Source organism: Halichoerus grypus, chromosome X, assembly GCF_964656455.1.
Source record: "Halichoerus grypus chromosome X, mHalGry1.hap1.1, whole genome shotgun sequence".
NCBI classification, from domain to species: Eukaryota; Metazoa; Chordata; class Mammalia; order Carnivora; family Phocidae; genus Halichoerus; species Halichoerus grypus.
The window spans coordinates 110,730,272-110,750,844 of NC_135727.1; positions in this window are offsets into that span (position 1 = coordinate 110,730,272).

Sequence of the window (20,573 nt, forward strand, 5' to 3'; positions counted from 1 at the left end):
AGCAAGAGAGGGAACACAAGCAGGGGGAGTGGGAGAGGGAGAAGCAGGCTTCCTGCAGAGCAGGGAGCCCGATGTGGGGCTCGATCCCAGGATGCTGGGATCATGACCTGAGCCGAAGGCAGACACCCAACGACTGAGCCACCCAGGCGCCCCTTAATCTTCTTATTACAAACTTTATTTCCTTCTTTTTTATTACTATCATGAATGAAGTAGATTATCTTAATCTAACTATGTGTATCTCTATATGTACTGATAAGTAGAAACTCTAAGAGAGAATAAAAGTGTGGGCCTAGATATATTTTTTGTTTAAGTTACAAAGCCTATATTTGCCATAAAGATCACTATGTGAGTTTTTTTTAATTTCATGCAAATTGGTAACAGCTATGGTTTTTTACTCTACAAGGGTATACCTTTGGTAAGATTTAGTCATCCTGAAGTTTTAAGAGACATGTAACTGTCTTACCTTTTTGCTGGAAAGTTAAAGTGATTCACTACTGTCTCAAGCTATATATTATTCCAACCCAGCTGTGTGTGACATTTCAGACTGGTGGGTGAGAATCATGAATACTATCGAGCTCAGTCCCAACAGATATTTAAGTTTCAAGACTAGAATTCAATGTATTTACAGGACCCAGTGTTTAATGATCTGGACATTTGTCTGCATGGGTTTAGGTCTGTATAAGCTTTACCCCTGAATCCTAAAATTATTTATGCAAACAACCAGACATCACCCTTACTCAGATATCTTCTAATAACAGACATCTTTTAACTGACAGTGATAGTAGTAGTAGTAATATTGACAATAATAAATTACATATATAGAATACTTTTTTGTCAGGTTAACACACATTACATAAATTATCTTATTATACCTGCATCCGACATAATAAGCCTATGAAGAGATATTATGATGATTCTCAATTTACTTAAAAATAGTAAGACCAGGGGCGCCTGGGTGGCTCAGTCGTCAAGCATCTGCCTTCGGCTCAGGTCATGATCCCAGGGTCCTGGGATTGAGCCCCACATCGGGCTCCCTGCTCAGCGGGAAGCCTGCTTCTCCCTCTCCCACTCCCCCTACTTGTGTTTCCTCTCTCACTGTGTCTCTCTCTGTCAAATAATAAAATCTTTAAAAAAAAAAAATAGTAAGACCAGAGATGTAATACATAGCACGGTGACTACAGTTAGTAATATTGTATTGCATATATGCTAAGTGAGTAAATCTCACAAATTCTTATCATAACAGAGAAATTCTGTAACTGTATATGATGATGGATGTTAACTAGACTTATTGTGGTGATTATTTCATAATATATACAAACTGAATTATATTGTATAACTGAAACTAATATCATGTTGTATATCAATTATACCTCAATAAAACAAATAGTTAAAACAAACAAACATATCTACATACATACATAATAAGACCAACACCTGGAAGTCCAGAGAAATGAATTAATTTGCCCAGGGCAAATTAGCAAGTCAGTGGCCATTTCATTATTCCATTCAAGTTTTTCCAATTCCAATCTTGAGCTATCAAAAATTTCTTCATTATTTATAGTATATTCTCATTTAGAAGTTTGGAAAATGAGAACAGAATAAAGGAGATGTAAAAAATCTCTTCTTAATTTAATTACATTAATTCCAGTACACAATGTGTACATCACCTAATCAATAAAGGTTTACTGTCAGCATGCTAAAGACTTGGAATATGAAGATGAATATGATGCAACACTGCCTTCAAAGGAATTCAGTCTAAAATACATTAACTGTTTTCAGTTAAATCACTAAATACTCTAAAATAACAATGCTAAAATTTATTTATTTATTTAAAGATTTTTATTTTTATTTATTTGACAGCAAGAGAGAGAGAGAGAGGACAAGTCAGGGGGAAGGGTAGCGGGAGAGGGAGAAGCAGACTCCCCACTGAGCAGAGAGCCCGACATGGGGCTTGATCCCAGGACCCCAGGATCATGACCTGAGCTGAAGGCAGACGCTTAACCAACTGAGCTACCCAGGCACCCCTAAATGCTAAAATTTAAACACTATTTAAACTTAAACAACAACTTGAAAATAGTTATAATACTCTGATTCAGTCATTAAAATACAAGTCAAGAAAAAGTATATTCCATTTCAGAAACTTAAACCAAATAATAAAATGTTAAAGGCTTGTGTAAAAGTTCTTACTGGTAGAAAATACGGTAGAATCTAGACACTAAATTGCAATTATAAAAGTAAAAGCAATGTTGAGAATTATGGAAGCTGCAATTCTAAACTTAATTTCAAACAAAAACTAGCTGGTGATGTGGACATGGAAGGGATCTTGGAGGAATTTAACATGAAGTTTTGGGATAGATAAGTGTAAAGGAAATGAAACTGAGCATATTTAGATATGGTCAAACTTCAGGAACGTTTAAAAATTCAGAGAAAATAGTAAAAGCTAGAAATGCCAAACAAACAAAAAGTCTAAAAGGAATGAGAGGACAAAAAAATTATGACAATTCTAAATAATATCATTAAGAAAAAAAAGACTATTTTAAAATTAACTAATACAGATTTACATTTGAACTTAGAGATACAAACAAAACTGAAAAAGAACACACCTGTATACGTTATTTTTTGAAACTATACTTTTAGGGACTAAATGACATTTTGCATGCTTCTGCATACATTTGGGGGAAGTGTTACACTGCTAATAAATGACAAAAATGTGTGGTAACAGTTCAATAAGAAGAAGAAATTACTGAAACACACAAAAACATGGATGAATTTCTCAAAGATTATTTTGCACAAAAGAAGGCAGTTATTATGATTCAATTTATACAAAGTTCTAGAATAGGCAAAATTGGTAAATGGTGAGAGAAATGAGAACAGTGGTTGTCTGGAGAGAGAGTGGAATAGACTGGGAAGAGTTACAAGAGAAATTTTTGAGATGAGGGAAATGCTCTATACTTGATAGCAGTGTGTGTTATATGGGTGTATACATTTGCCAAAATTCACTGAACCGTACATTTAACAACTGCACATTTCTTAATATTTAAATTATACTGAATAAAGTGCTTACTATTTTCTTGTAACTCTATTTGATAGTTTATATGTTTTACCATTCAGTTTCAAGTCTTGCAGCAACTTTCTGAGAAAGGAAACACTGTCATTTAAGAAATGAGAAAAAAGAAGTTAAATAACATCAGAGGCAGAATTGGAATCCAGGACAAGCTGCCTGCTGAACAGGAACTGTTAATCATCACTCTATTTATTTTTGTCTTCTATGAGACACAAGTTAATTACAATTATATTGGCAAAAGTATTATACTATATGAAGCTGATTTCAGAAAACAATGTTTTTATATAATTATGTACTTGAATAATCAAATAAGTTTTAATTCAAAGTTAAAATAATGAGCACTATTAGGATAAATGAGTGAAACAGTTGGTAAGTATAAATAAAAGTTTCCAGTAGGAAGAACTTTATTTACAAGACAAAACGTGGTAATTATGTTTGGTTTGTGACTGAGTACCTGGGTAAATATCTTTAAAAAGAATTGATTTGAGAGGGACACAAATCAAATAAGATAGTGTCTCATTCACTGTACTTGTATGAGCTGAATCCCCAATAAAAAATAATAAAAATAAACATAGTGGTGAAAATTAAGAAACAGAAATATTCAGAAGTCCCTAGAAGTATGATGGAAAAACCAGAGAGATAGGAATTTGAACCTGACTCCACATGAAATACAGCTTCATCTGCACTGCAAAATTTTGCTTTCTGCAGCACTACCCAGAGTAGATCCTTTGAATGTTAAATATATGGAAAAACAAAGGCAAGGAGTTTTTATCACTTTGGAATGCTGGGTTCAACAACACTTCTTAGAAGTAATAGTATCCTGGGGACGCCTGGGTGGCTCAGTCGGTTAAGCATCTGCCTTCAGCTCAGGTCATGATCCCAGGGTCCTGGGACCGAGTCCCACATCGGGCTCCTTGCTCAGCGGCAAGCCTGCTTCTCCCACTGCCTGCCGCTCCCTCTGCTTGTGCTCTGCCTGTCTCTCTCTCTCTCTGACAAATAAATAAATAAAATCTAAAAAAAAAAAAAAGTAATACCATACTAAGGTGAAATAAGAATCTCCAATACTGGGATACACAACAAAGGGTTTTACAAATATAATTGAATGTAAAACCATTTTGTAGATTATTTTAATGCAGAAGTATTTGTGGAATATAGAATTTTAGAGGATTTGGCCGCTTTTAATGTAACCACTCATAGTAACTAAGATAACTAAGAATGAACAAAGATTGCAGTAAATGACTGAGCATGCTTATATTTATCTAGAAAAATAGTATCTACTGAATATTTGAACCCTAATATACTAAGAAGCTTAGTAATTCAACTCAGTTGCTCTCTTAGAGATCCTGCCCCACAAAAGGTAAATTTTTGTGTTACTTTTCCTGAATAAGGATTTTATACTTTCTAATAAGTAACATTACTTCCAATTTGTGAAATTTATGACAAATGATTTAGTACAAGCTCAAAATCAATAAAAGTCCAGAGATAATAAAAGTAGAATAGCAACTACCTGCTATAAATGAGGTCAGATATCACATTTCAATACATTATGTCCAAAGACAACCAAAGTAAGTTAGATATGATCACAGAAACATAGTAAAAAAAAAATTGTGAGAAATGAGACAATCGAAGTTATGCATGAGAGTGAAGGAAATACATATGCGATTTTTCAGAACAGGAAAAACTGGTAATGGGAAACACAAAATCTCAACATAATTGGTACATTATAACATTATTAGTTAATAATGAACAACTAAGCTAGAACAAATGGTAGTAAACAGAAGCCAAATGGATTATGGGAAACATTCTTCTTTGGTAAATTTCCTAGATTGATAACTACAGGAATATTGCAGGTATTATGTTTCAGTTTCAGGAAAACTTTTATTTTTCAGAATCTCTAATGAGATCTTGTGGATGAGATTTAAAATAACAGTAGACACTTGGCTTGCATTCCCAGTATAAATGAGTAGCTCATTGTCAGTTGTGCAACACGCTATAGGACATGCTCCAGGTTTGTTTCGCGTAAGGCATTCTCTGTTTGCAAAGGCAGAGAAACATGCTGATGGGATCCAGGACAGGTTACCCCCAAATATGATACCTTGCCATATTGAATATTTTAAGCTGAAGGAGTTTGAGAAAACAGCAGAGGCAGGTAGGTCACTCTGACCTTCCTGGCCCTTGTCTCCTGAAACAGGTCATAAAACCCTCATGTGAGAGGTGCCTTCCCTATACCTAGAGGGGAGTAGTATCCTTTATCTCCGAAGTCACGCTCCAAAAGGAATCCAAACAAACAGCACTTGCTGTGTAGCCCCAGTTTACTACATTTACCTCATACTCTTTGACCTAGAATATTTCTACATCACTGTCCAATCTTCATCAAACCTAGCATAAAAATATTCCAGTTTGTTTCTATGGGCCTTCATTTTGTTATGAAGGCTCCCATGTGATATAAAACTTATATTCAATGAACTGGTATGCTTTTCTTTTCTTTTCTTTTTTTAAAGATTTTATTTATTTACTTGAGAGAAGCAGAGAGAGAGAGAGCAAGCACGAGCAGTGGGGAAGGGTAGAGGGAGAGGGAGAAGCAGACTCCCCACTAAGCAGGGAGCCTGACGTGGGCCTCGATCCCAGGACCCTGAGATCATGACCTGAGCCATAGGCAGACACTTAACTGACTGAGCCACCCAGGCACCCTGAATTGGTATGCTTTTCTTCTGCAACTCTTTGTCAGTTTAATTTTCAGACCCAGCCAGGGGCCCTAAGGGTTAAGGAAAACTTTTCATCTCCTACAATGTGAAATAACGTTTAGCAAGAATGAAAGTTCAGAGTAATACTAACATAATGGGCAGCAGAAGCAACATTAAAAACATACCAAATATACTGGGATCATATACCAGAACCCCAAAATGAAATTTAACTGAGCTAAATGTCTTGTCCTGTAATGTGGTTTTCAAACAATAATTAATTAACATAAAAAGGAAAACATGGTTTGACAATAGTCAGCGAGTCAAAGCAAGTTTCACTTCTAAAGAAGTTCAGTTAACACAGTTAAAAAAATTAAACCAAAAAGAAAAAAAAATTGAAAATCTAACATGGCAAAAGGCTACAGGAGCACAACTCCAGTCTCAAGAAAAAGGGAACTGGTACCCCACTATTTTATATCGGTCAGAGTCGATCACAAGTTTTGTGTTTATTGCTAGTATACCACATTTCAACAGGGTCTTCGAAAAGCCATACTTGATAGAAAAGAGAGAGAACATAAAACAATGAAAATACTTGTGAGGATGAGGATCACTTTAAAATTTCAAGATAATGAATACAGAGTGAACAGAAGTAAGAGTTATGAAGGGAGGGCAGAAACAATACCAGTGATGGAACGACCCTTCTTTTTATAAATGACAACACTCTGCCCTAGATACCTTGTCAAAGTCACACCCAATTCATGACATTCAGAACACTGATTCCCATTACAGCATACTCTGTTTTCAAATAGCTTATGAATTGTCATAGGGAAGCAAAAGCAGACAAATACAATTGGCAGATAACAGACCAGAAAAAGATACTGAAGTGTCCCCTAAATAATACACAAATGCTTTGATCCAGCAATCTCAAAGGCTCACATTTTATCTTATGGATATATTTGCACAAATGGGCAATGGAAGCAGACGGTCACTGCAAAACTGTCCTGATAAAATAATATACTAATCATGAAAATAAATGAAGCCAGCAGACAATTGGGCTATATGAGTAGTATACACCTATCCTAACGGAACTGAGATTGAAGAACATACAGCCATTTGCAGAGAGAAAAGGAGATGCAGAAGGGACCTAATACCTCTATTTAGAAAGAGTGACTGGGGGTGAGGCAGGGGTAAATAAAGTTGTTGAAAGCATGATTAAAATACAGGGAAGTCATGCAGAAGCCAAATAAGGCTGAATATTCCCTTTGGTTTCAAAAGGTCAAAAGGGAATGAAGAAATGGAGCATCCATTTCCTATGCTTAAAAGCTTATTTCCTATCCTTAAAACTAGCCCAGATTGTTTTGGTTGCCCAAGAAACAAGTGGTCTCTCTCTGAGTGTGTTGAGCATAGGCTGAGTGTGTTTATTACAAACCAAACATTATAAAAATGCTTTAAGAATTAACTGTGTGGTTAGGCTAGGAAACTTTTAGTGTATTATACTACCTTGCTGACTTAACACTATCAATTATCAGTTGAAGTATCTTGGACAAGTCACATAATTTTTGGAACTCAAAATTTTCATCTTTAAAATTAGGGCTTGGGGGGCGCCTGGGTGGCTCAGTCGTTAAGCGTCTGCCTTTGGCTCAGGTCATGATCTCAGGGTCCTGGGATCGAGCCCCACATCGGGCTCCCTGCTCCGCGGGAAGCCTGCTTCTCCCTCTCCCCTCCCCCTGCTTGTGTCTCACTCTGTCAAATAAATAAATAAAATCTTTTAAATAAATAAATAAATAAAATTAGGGCTTGGGGAGGTACCTGGGTGGCTCAATGGGTTAAATGGATGACTTCAGCTCAGCTCATGATCTCAGGGTCATGAGATCGAGTACCACGTTGGGCTCCATGCACATTGGGGTGTCTGCTTCTCTCTCTCCCTTTGCCCCTCCCCCACTCATGCTCGCTCTCTTCCTCTCTCTCAAATAAATAAATAAAATCTTTAAAAAATAATTAGGGCTTAGGTGTGCCTGGGTGGCTCGGTTGGGCATCAGACTTAGGATTTCAGCTCGGGTTGTTATCTCAGGGTCATGGGTTGGAGCCCTGGTCATTTGAGCTCTGCTCTCAGCAGGGAGTCTGCTTGAGATTCTCTCTCTCTCCCTCTCCCTCAGTCCCTCCCACCTGCTCTCACTCTCTTGCTCTCTCTCTAAAATAAATAAATAAATCTTTTTAAAAATTTAGGGCTTAAAAATCAAACAGGGAAGGAATTAGTGAGAAATCCTTTTTATCCTTCTCAGCAGCGAACTTTTTTTTTTTTATTGTTCAGTGTTAAATTAGTGGTAGCTCAACTGATTGCATTTCCTTAATGCCTGTTATCTCTGTGCACATGGAGCCCTGCTATCTTTGTTGGAAGAGACAATAATTCAACTTAGTATGTTCACCCTAGAAGCGAGGTGATGGGAAACCATTTAGTTGCCCGGGCAGCTGCACAAACAGCTTTAGGACCCTGAGGGCAGGGTGTTACTCTCAGAGCAACTCATTAAGGGAGAAAAGGCACCTTGGGGCCGACGGGCATCAGAGCCAGAAGTAAAGATAGCAAAGCTGCCGTCTCTCACTGTCACAACGTGACCTTTCTCCCCGTCCAGGAGCACTAGCTTTGCTGGTATTTCACAGCGGTACTCAGTTCCTGGCTTTTGCTTGGTGTGTTCTTGCCACCTTTAGTTTCCCAGGACAGGGACATGACGTGAGAAAATGTTTTTGGAATGCCAGTGAGACTACTTGCTAATTGTTGTGACTGGAAGCAGAACCGAGTCCTCCGGGTGGTGGTACAGCGCGGTTCCCAGACTGGGAAAAGAGCCATCCGAAAGGAGGAGGGAACCAAGTGAAGTAGCAAGATCTTGCGTCTTTAATCATCCTATACCCTGGGTTACCTTGTGGCTCAGAGTGTGTAATTCCCTGTGGTTCGGATCGGATGTACTGTGGTTGTGTAGAGAAAAACAGAGGCAAAAAATCAGCAGGAAAGAGGGAAATGCAAAAAGGCAGCGCCTCCATGTGGTAGTTCTCTTAAAAGTCATTTCCTTGTTGTTTTATGGGCTATAAAATCTTTGAATACTTCATTCTTTCACAAATTGCTCTTTAGATGTCAATGTGAGCTCATAGCAATGAAATATGTAACAACAAAATGTCTTTTAATGCATCAGCTCACTGATGGGTCTGCCACAGTCTGCATCCCTAATTAGAGCCTGGTACGTACCAGAGAGGGAAGACGCAGGAAACACCTCCGGTTCTCATCCAAAGTCAGAGGATTTCCTTTTGCGCTTCTCTGTGCTTCAAATACTGAATGTGAGTGGATGAGCAAGAAGAAGTGCTCTGCGTCATAGGTTCAGGTGGTGAGTGGGGGGTGAGGGATTTTTTTACGGCATTTGTTGATTTTAATTGTTTTTTAATCTCCAATATCCCACAAAATACAAACACAAAATAACCCACAATAGGAAGACACTGACTGACGTATTTTTTATAACAGTGATTAACACTATTTAGCGTGGAAGATGTGGTATAGTGCGCAGGATTTCAAGTTAGAAGGCCAGGCTTTAAATATGGCTCTGAGGCTTAATTACTTGTTTGACCAGAGGCAGGTCGTTCAATCACTATGCCTCAAGTGATTCATCTCTAAAACGGAGGGCGTCCTTTTATTTGCCTCATGGAGTGTAAGACTTTTTAACAAGTGTTTGTTTGAAAGTACTTTTGAAATTGTGAAAGTTACACAGTTTTCGTATTTGTTGAGTCATTCTTATAGAAAAATAAATTTAGGAACTCAATACAATAATCACTAAATCACTAAATCACTAAATCACTAATCACTAAATCACTAAATTCTTGCTGACTATGTGACATGTGAGTATAAGCCCTTGGATGTGTAAACCACTTGAATAATTGGGTTTTTTTCTTGTAAAAAAAATCTGAATGTTTTTCTCAATAAATGATTTTGCCCAAACAATATGGGTAATTATCTTTATATTTCATTTCTCTTTGTTTTTTCTTGGCTATTTTTTCAAAAGATTTTATTTATTTATTTGACAGAGAGAGAGAGAAAGCACAAGCGGGGGGGGGCGACAAGCAGAGGAAGAGAGAGAAGCAGGCTCTCTGCTGAGCAGGGAGCCCGATGTAGGGCTCCATCCCAGGACCCCGGGATCATGACCTGAGCCGAAGGCAGACGCTTAACCAACTGAGCCACCCAGGCGCCCCTTTTCTTGGCTATTAACAATATTGAAAACATACTGATAACTATTATTTGGGACAAATATTAATTGGTAATTAAATGGTCCTAATTTTATATATATATGTATATGTATATATATATACACACATATATAGGGTACCTGGCTGGCTCAGTCAGTGGAGCGTGCAACTCTTGGTGTCAAGGTCATGGGTTCAAGCCCCACACAAGGCATAGAGATTACTTAAAAATATAGAGAGAGGTACACATATGTATATATAAAACTATATGTATATATGTTTTATATGTTATATATATATATATATATATGTTTATATATAAAATACTGATAAAAGTGAACTTTGCCTCGTGGCCCCTTCACCTGGGCGATCAGTGAAGTACAAATCTAGCCCTGCTTGTCAGCACCAGTGAACCCTTCTTAAAAACAACTTACCTAATCTTCCTTCTTTTCCCCATAAAAACTCCGAGTCTACCTCCTGTAATCAGGATACGATTTGGGTTTCCACCTAAATCCTTGTACCCTGAATTACATTTCTTTGATCCCACATTTCTTTGATACCATGTACTGTATGCACATAATTCTAGAATTTGCATATCTTCTTGGTATATTGAAGCTTTTATCATTAAAACATGATCCTCTTCATTATAAGTAATACATACATTTTTGTGTTCAAGTCTGTTTTATTATTGGTTTATATAAACTAGCTTTTACTTTTATTAGCATTGCCCTGGTATGTATGATTCCACCCTCTGATTTTCAAACTTCTGTATCCTAATGTTCTGAGGGTGCTTTTTATACATAACAAATGGCTAGATGTAATAAATTCAGAATTGACTCTTTTACTTTTAAATGAATACTTTTGTCCATATGTACTTACTATGATTGTCTACTCAATTGAATTTACTTCTCTTAATTATTACATTTTCTATATATCTTCCTTTGGGTCATTTTTTTGTCCTTTCCTTTCTGTCTTGTTTTTGATTAAGGTTCTTTTTCTTTTTTTCTATCATTCAATTATTTTCTTCTAATAGATTACAATTTACACTCTATATAATAATCTCTTTTAAAGTCAAGGTAGGTACATTTTTGCCTGTGTGGTGTCATGCTCTTCTTCTCATTTAACATCAGAGTGAGAAAGTAGCTCTCTTTTTAGACTCTGGTGTGAGCAGACCATAACTCTTTCTCCTATCTTCTAATCCTGATCAGGCAACAGAAATAAAGCTCATATTCACTATGCATCTGCAGTTACCCTCACCTCAAAAACTTATTTCAACACTCATCTTCCAGTTTTTCTGTTTGCACTTTGTTTTGAAGTTGGAATTTTTTCTTGCCAGCTCAGGGATGCATTAAATTATTTTCATGTATTTCATACAGATTTTTTTTAAGCTGGTCAGAGTTGTTTAGGTTATCTAACCCATCATATCCGCAGCAACTAAAGCCCCTCAGAAGAATTTTTTAAATCTCTGTGCTTATAATCTACAGATTCAGTGCAATCCCTCTCAAAATACCAACAGCATTTTTCACAGAACTAGAACAAATAATACTAAACTTTATAGGGCACCACAGAGACCCTGGTTAGCCAAAGCAATCTTGATAAAGAAAAATAAAGCTGGAGGTATCACAATCCCAGATTTCACAGTATACTACAAAGTGGTAGTAATCAAAACAGTATGATATTGGCAAAAAAAAAAAAAAAAAAAAGACACAATAGAACCAATTAATGGAACAGAATAGAGAGCCTAGAAATAAACCCACACTTATATGGTCACTCTATAACAAAGGACACAAGAATATACAATGGGGAAAGGACAGTTCTTCAATAAATAGTGCTGGGGAAACTAGACAACAACATGTAAAGAATGACACGTGCACCACTTTCTTACACCACACACAAGAATAAACTCAAAATGAATTAAAGGTCCAAATGTGAGACCTGAAAACATAAAACTCCTGGAAGAAAACAGGCAATAATCTTTTTTTTTTTTAAGATTTTATTTATTTGACAGAGAGAGCACAAGCAGGGGGATCAGCAGAGGGAGAAGCAGGCTCCCTGCTGAGCAGGGAGCCCCATGCAGGGCTCCATCCCAGGACCCTGAGATCATGACCTGAGCTGAAGGCAAATGCTTAACAACTGAGCCACCCAGGCACCCCACAATAATCTCTTTGACATCCACCTTAGCAACATTTTTCTAGACTTGTTTCCTCAAGCAAAGGAAACAAAAGTAAAATAAATTTTGGGGACTACATCAAAATAAGCTTTTGCAGTGAAGGAAACCATCAACAAAATGACAAAGCAACCTACTGAATGGGAAAAGATATTTGCAAATGATTTATCTGATAAGGGCTTAATATCCAAAATAAATAAAGAGCTCATGCAACTCAACACCAAAAAGCAATGATTAGCAATGGGCAGAGAACCTGAATAGACATTTCCAAAGAAAACATACAAAGGGCAAACAGACAATTGAAAAGATGCTCAACATCACTAATCATCAGGGAAATGGAAATCAAAACCACCATGAGATATCCCCTTATACCTGTCAGATGGCTAGAATAAAAAAAAAAAGACAAGAAATAACAAACGTTGTTGAGGATGTGGAGAAAAGGAAACCCTTGTGCACTGTCAGTGAAAATACAATTTGGTGCAGACACTGAGGAAAACAGTATGGAGGTTCCTCAAAAAACTAAAAATAGAAATACCATGAGATCCAGTAATTCCACTACAGAGTATTTACCAAAAGAAAGTGAAAACACTAATTCAAAAAGATACATGTACTCCTTATGTTTAATGCAGCATTACTTATAATAGCCAAGGTGTGGAAGCAACCCAAGTGTCCATTGATAGATGGATGAATAAAGAAGGTGTGGTGTGTGTGTGTGTGTGTGTGTGTGTGTGTGTGTGTGTATAAATATACACACACAGGCATACACAATGGAGTGTTACTCCACCATTAAAAAGAATGAGATTTTGCTATTTGTGACAATATGGATGGAGCTAGAGTGTATTATGCTAAATGAAATAAGTCAGAGAAAGACAAATATCATATGATTTAACTTATACACGGTATCTCAAAAGCAAAAATAAAAAAGCAAACAAACAAAAAGCAGAAATAGACCCATAAACACAGAGAACAAACTGATGGTTACCAGAGGGGAGGAGCGTGGGAGGGGGCAAAATGGGTGAAGAGGAGTGGGTGATAAAGACTTTTAGTTGGGGAATGGACTAAGTCATGGGGATGAAAGGTACAGAATAGAGAATACAATTCATGCTACTGTAATAGTGTTGTATGGTGACAAATAGTAGCTATACTTGTGAGCATAGTGTAATGTGTAGACTTGTTGAATCACTATTTGAGCATAGTGTAATGTATAGATTTGTTGAATCACTATGTAACATTGTCTGCCAACTATAGTTCAATTAAAAAAAAAGGGACACTGGGGTGGCACAGCTGGTTAAGCATCCGACTCTTTAATTTCAGCTCAGGTCATGATTTCAGGGTCCTGAGATCAAGCCTCATCAGGCTCCGCTCTCACCATGGAGTCTGCTTCTCCCTCCCCCTCCCCCTTTGCCCCTCCCCCTGCTCATTCTCTCTCTCTCTAAAATAAATAAATAAGATCTTTAAAAATAAATAAGTAAAAGTAACATAGTTACTGAGCAAAAAGTTACTAAAACAAATAACTTATTCCAAAGTTACCTAATTCAAATTACTTAGCAAATAGAGGGGCGCCTGGGTGACTAAGTCGGTTAAGTGTCTGCCTTCAGCTCAGGTCATGATCCCAGGGTCCTGGGATGGAGCCCCGGGTCAGGCTTCCCTGCTTAGCAGGGCGTCTGCTTCTCCCTCTCCCTCTGACTGCCCCCTCCCCACCCTGCCTCATGCTCTCACTCATGCTCTCACTCACGCTCTCTCTCAAATGAATAAAAAAATTACTTAGGAAGTAGAAAGTATAAAGGAAAAAGGCAACCCATAAGCTGCTTTCTAAACATTATATGAATAGTCAAAATAATTTATGAGATGACAATTATATTATTTTTATAAATATTATGATCAAATTTTCATTGTCATAGTTAAGTAACATCCATCTCTATATTCCCTAATTTCTGCTTCAATCTATGTATTAAAATGCCTATTAACTTAAAAAAAGAAGAAAACCTGTGTGTCTGTGAGAATGGGGACATATATTTAAAATTTCCAATATAATCTCTTCAAAGATCTCTTTCTTTTATCTCAACTTTGAAATACAAACATTCACAAATTATAACTTCTCAGAGGATCTATTATAAAATATTTGCTTTGAGCTTGTCTAGTAATGAGTGAGGTAATACATTTCTGAATCCTCCAGGAAAACAGAATCTCTTGTTTCAACTCTTCTGTGACCATGAATGCCCTTTCTGATTCCAGGGAGAGTCAGAAAAACGAAAGACCCATTTATGAAAGTTAGAACCCAGAAAGTAAAAGTTGATGATCTAAGAAGACACAGCACCACAGGAACCACTGGAATTACTACAAGGCAGCCTTCCTTGACAAAATTGAAAATCAACCATGTGGACTGGGGAGATTATAATTGTGTCTTTCGGACTGACACTTGCTCTGAATTGAGGAGGCTTTTGTAGATCTGCCCAATCTTTGTGATTAAGGTTACCTCATGGCTAATCCCCTTCTACTACTAAGCAGGTAGTAAGGACTTAGTGTAAGGTTTGTGCTAGAATGATAGGAGGGTGACATTTTGTTCCAGTTAATATTGGAAGATACAACATGTATCCTATCACCAACCCCTCTTAATTAGAATGCCTATTTCACCCTACAGGATTTTAAGTTCAATACATTACATTTTTGGAGAAATTGATTCTCTGTTGCTGAAAGAATTTTTGGAGTTAAGTTCTGCCGAAGTCCTGGAAATCAATCCTAATGGACAGGTAGCTGCTCTGTGATTAATAAAACTGGTCGGCAACAAAAAAGAAAGTGCCAGAGATTTCTATGCCCCGTAAAAACTGCTCATTAAATCAAGCTTCATATAAAATTGATTTTGACAAAAGAGTTTTCTTTGCAGATATTCTGGCATCTTCTGATGGGAGAATACCACGATTGTGAAAGTGCATATCTATTCTCACACATCTCTCGCTTCCTTTCCTGTCAAAGGTAGACAGACATTTGAGTGGAAGGCTAATTTTCCTGAGAAGAGATCATTCCCATTACACTATAAAGTGAAAAACTCAAACTGGGGCCTTCTTCTTTAATTCAGGACACACAAGAATGTAGAGAAGGCTTCTCCAGTTCCTCACAAAGATCTCATAAAGAGTTTAATTAAAAATAAAATATTTGAAAAATTCCATTAGCTATATACATAAAGAACTTTTGAAATAACTAAAGGATTAACAGCACTGAAAAATATAAATGTTCACTAAAACGGACTGTTAGCTTTACTGCATAGAGACACACACTCAGTAAAAGCTGCTTTACTTGCTAAAAAATAACTCATTTTAAAATACCCAGATCCAGATTACTAAACCGGTACAATCAGCAACATGTAAGGGAGAACTCTGACCTCATTTTTCTCTCTATCTCCAGTTCTCCATCTGAATGGCTAAGATGTATTCCAACATTTCTATGATCTTCCCATCTGACTATTCCTTGAAGCTGTGAAATTCAGGCTCTTTTTTACAAGCTTTCAGGATAACATGTGGTCTCTCTACTACAGAACTGAGATGATTGTATAACCTTTTCTTGAATATAATTCAGCAACACCCAAACAAATCTTGGTTTTCCAAGGGAGAACAAGACTAAATATTATAAATCTTTGATGAATTGAATGTTTAGGCAAAAGAGATAAATCACCAACAAAGCAGCTCACACTAAGACTTTTGTTTGTTGTTATTAACTTTTGATTTTCCTAGAGTTGGAACGTATTCAGCTTAAGCCTTTTATAGTCTTATTTCCATATCATACAGTAACCCTTTAATGCATGCTTATGAAGTGAATGTAGAAAGGCAAATAAACCCCATTTTTACTAATTTCAAGGTCTGATGCGAGGAAAAGGGGGGAAATCAATGAAGAAAATGTTTTAAAAAGATGAAAATTGGTAGAGAAAGAGATTTTCTTTTTAATCGCGAGGATGTTGCAAGAAAGAATAAAAATGAATGATACAGGAGTATTTGCTCATGGATGATTCACTCATTCAAAAACAGGTTTTGCTTCCTGGCCTTTGTCTTTGCTTATGTGTATGTTGTATGTGTATTTGTGTGTTTCTAGATATAGATAAATATAATATAGATGTGTAGATATAATTAGCACCTGTTAATATGACAGAGTGGTTCAAACAATACATATGTGTGTGTATATATTTAAAACTATGTTACTATTCTGATTCTACCTGCTCCATTATCTATTTTTTTAATACTTGGAGTTTGCGGATTTTCCTTTTTCCTACTGACAGAAAAGGTCCCAGCCAGAAGGGAAGTATATGTCCAAAATGTCCAGTTTAAGTGTTACCTCTTCTATGAAGTTCATGTCCATTTTCTTATATAATCACATCATTCTGCTATAGTAATAATCAATCATCTATTATGGTATATATCATTTTTGTTTATGTTTTTCTTTTTGCTAATCGGTGCCACTCTGGAAGATAGCAATCAATTTTTATTCCTCTTTGCATTGCTGGGAGGCAGGGACAGAGGCAGGTTAAACTGAGAGAAGGAGAAATCAACTACTGTCCTCCCTTTTCATGAATGGGAGCTTTACATGGTTCAGGTTCACATTGCCTGCAACCATATGACTGCTTCAGGAGTGCTGTCCAATTATGAAAATTATTTTCTGATTACATGATACCAATGACAGGCAATAATTTGGATGGGACACAATGCTGAGAACTGTGGAGAAACATTAGTGAAAACAGTCCTGTGTATGCCTGGATTTTACCCTAATATCTCTGCCAAGCTAAGCGAGTTATACCTTTTGCTCTAAAAACATTTTCATAGAAATAAATATATGCTGGGCGCCTGGGTGGCTCAGATGGTTAAGCATCTGCCTTCGGCTCAGGTTGTGATCTCAGGGTCCTGGGATCGAGTCCCGCATCGGGCTCCCTGCTCCTTGGGAGCCTGCTTCTCCCTCTGCCTCTCTCTCTCTCTCTCTCTGTCTCTCATGAATAAATAAATAAAATCTTTAAAAAAAAAAAAAAGAAAGAAATATATGCTTTTTTTCCCACAAACAAAACATGATGAAAAAGAAAAATAATTCACTAGATTTCTCTATTTACTCTAATTAGTAGTGTGAGGGGAAGTTTTAAGGGGGGGGGTTCATTTTCTCCCACTCGGGGGGTGAAAATTACCAAAACATCATCTTACTCTTTCTGATCCTGGCTAGTTTCTGAAAGGGCCAAGTCCAGAAAAGGTACACGTATTCTACCAACATGATCTATGGGGGAAAAAAAGCTTTATGATGGTCATAAATCTCACAGCCTCTGAGAAAAAGTCCAGAGCGGGTATGTGATGCCATCCAACTGACACATATAAATGATGCATCTTCTGCCAGGACCACAGCTCATCTCCATAATCCACACAACTGCTGAGAAGACAAAGTGAGAAATGCCGTCTATCCAATGCCATGGCTAAAACAAAATAAGCTGTAGTTAATCATTTATGGACCTCCCCAAATAATAAGCCCAGAAAGTAAATACCAACAGTAGACTGCAGTGATCCAGGGAATTTTGTGGGGAATCTTGCATTTATAAATGAAACCATGAACAACACCCAGGACTGGCATCTATGTGAAAGCATTAGAACCATACCGATCTTTTATTTCACCAGAATTTCATCCTCAGGAGTAAAGATTCACCTTATATGTGAAGCTATTACACTGGTAAAAGAGGTTTTATTTAAACCTTCAGAAGCTAAATTTTCTTGAAAGAGCACCACCAATTCCTACTTCAGCTAAATTGAAGAGGATCTGTAGAATTTCAACTAATTTGCTTAGCCTGCAGAGTTGACAATTGACAGTACGCGTGTCACAGGGGATGGGAGATCCCCGTGGGCTTGTGCAAATGGAGACACACAGGTTAATGTATGGAAGAACCCTCTATAACATCCTTCCAATGTTTAGTCCCCACCCGGGGTCCATGAGCTACCGAACACTTAGGAAAGCAGTGGGAAGTGCAAGTGGCAACTCTCTGCTTTTCTTCTTCCAGTCTCTGCCTCAGTCTATTTTTTGCCACAACCCTGATCTTCATTGTCCCTCCTGTCACACCGTTGCCCAGATTTAACTGTCCTCCTATTCCACTCTATTGAGGAAATAAACGAAGGCTGAGAATGGAACAAAGAAAAGTTGCTGACCTTCTTTTAGGTGTTCATTAAATATGACTTTACTTGAAGATGAAACAGTGATAAACTGCTGCACAGATACACAGCACATGCAAAATTCACTCCTGCTATGATCTGAAATCATGTAGGTGGTAAAGTATTTTACGCAAATGGGAAAAATGCACATATATTCAAGTTAGTCTAGAGATGTAGATGTTATCTTTTCTGTAGGTTTTAAACCCCTGCAGGGTAAGACACGGGACTTAAAATCTGCTTTTGCCTCCCACAGGACTAAGGACGCTGCTGCCTCCTAATGCTTGTGGATGTTGTTTGAAAAGCACAGGTCTAGACCTAAATCCATTCTTTTTGTGTCACATCCTCACAGCAATGGAATCAGGCTTTCACTTATTAGCATAATTGTGCTTCCTCACTCCTGCTGGCTCCCCCATAATGCCATGCCAGACACCTCCACTCATTCTCACCCCCACTGCGAGCCACCTGCCAGGGTCAGATCCACCAGTCTCCGTGCCCTCAAGAACCCATTGCTCAGCCAGACACCACTTCCGAATCAGCAGACCTTGGACCACTGGCACTTCCAGCAGGAATACTGGATAGAAAGGTAGAAGCCTAAAGTTGAAAGTCATGGCTACACCTTAAAACATATATGTGTGTGTGTGTGTGTGTGTGTGTGTGTGTGTGTATATATATATATATATATATATATATAAAATTAAAAGATGATGCCCTGACTAAAGAATAAATTTCCTATGCTAAAAACACTGAAACTTGGTCCGCAAATACTATGAACTCCCTAGGCAAACAATTCACACTGTAGAGATATGAAAATAAATTGTAAGACTAATTGAGATGGCCCACATACTCAAAAAGATGTGTTTGTGTAGCTACAGGTTACATTTGACTTTTTATAAAAATAAGAGATCTTTTTAAATAGTGATTTAGTTTTGGATTTATTTATATGTGGCTTTAAATTATAAAATACCTCAAATATACCGATAGCATAGGAGAGAGATATAACAGAAATCTATGTGCCCTATAGATTAAACAGATGTGCCCTCTTGCTATAGAGGCTTTAGATCTTTACAGAAAAGGAATAGTACGTATTTCTGATTATAAAACTAATCTAAGTTGATTATTAAAAATTTAAGAAAAAGAAAAAGACCAAGAAGAAAAATCCTAATGATGGTCTTATGTTGGTATCGATCTCTCTGTGTGTGTCATACCTGTTCTACAGTTGGGATCATATCGTAAATCTTGTTTGCTCATACGAAAAAGATTGTTTAAAAGCATGATTTTCAGATTTCATATAATATTCTATCTATCTGCTTTCATTAGCCTATTGGATAATTAAGCTGTTTTTATATTTCACTACCATAAAGAATTCTAGCAGGCAGAACATTCATTTCTTTCTCTTACTCCCCAAATCCATCCCTACAATAGTACCTACCAGTTTTAAAACCAAATGTAAATGGAAATTGTATTCTTTCTTCCTTCTCTGACTTTAAACTATACCATCTAGACTACAGCCTTACTGCTTAACGTGTGGTCCATGGGCCTGAGAGCCTGATAGGGGTGGAGGATCTCAGGCACTACCTCAAACTTACTAAATCAGAATCTGAACTTCAACAAGATTCACAGGAGAAACATATGAACAAGAAAGTTGGAGAAGAATGGATGTAGTGAAAACTGCTATCATCTCTCACATTAGACGCCTAGCTGGTCCCTCTACTACTTCTTTTCCCATACTATACTCCATCCTCTCCTTAACCAAAGTGATTCTTCTAATGAGTTAAATCAGGTATCAATGCTCCCCTGCCTAAAACCGCAATAACTCACAGTGGGCCTAGAACAAAATCCAAATTCTTTTGTAGGGTTTAGACATCTCCCTGCCTATCTGTCTTTTTGGCTTCTACCTCTCTTCCTCTCTTTCTCTTCTAGCTGGCCTTACTTATACATTCCCTTTTTTCTATTGCTCAAACATTCCAATTTCATTCTCTACTTGTCTTTGCTGTTTCCTCTGCTTGTAAAGTATTCAGTCCCCAAAGCAATGGGGACTCCTTTATAATAGTCAGATCTCAGCTGGAACTTCGTTACCTTAGGGAGCCCTTTGCTTCTTTTAACTATCTAACATACTACCCCCATTTTAGGATTTTCATAGCCCTTATCACTTTATGTAGTTGTCATTTTTATTCATTGCATTTTTCATTGTGTGCCTTCTTTAAAAAGTAAACTCTCTGAAACATGGAATTAAAATAGGGTCCAGAACAGTGATTTTTAAATGATCATGCTCAATATAT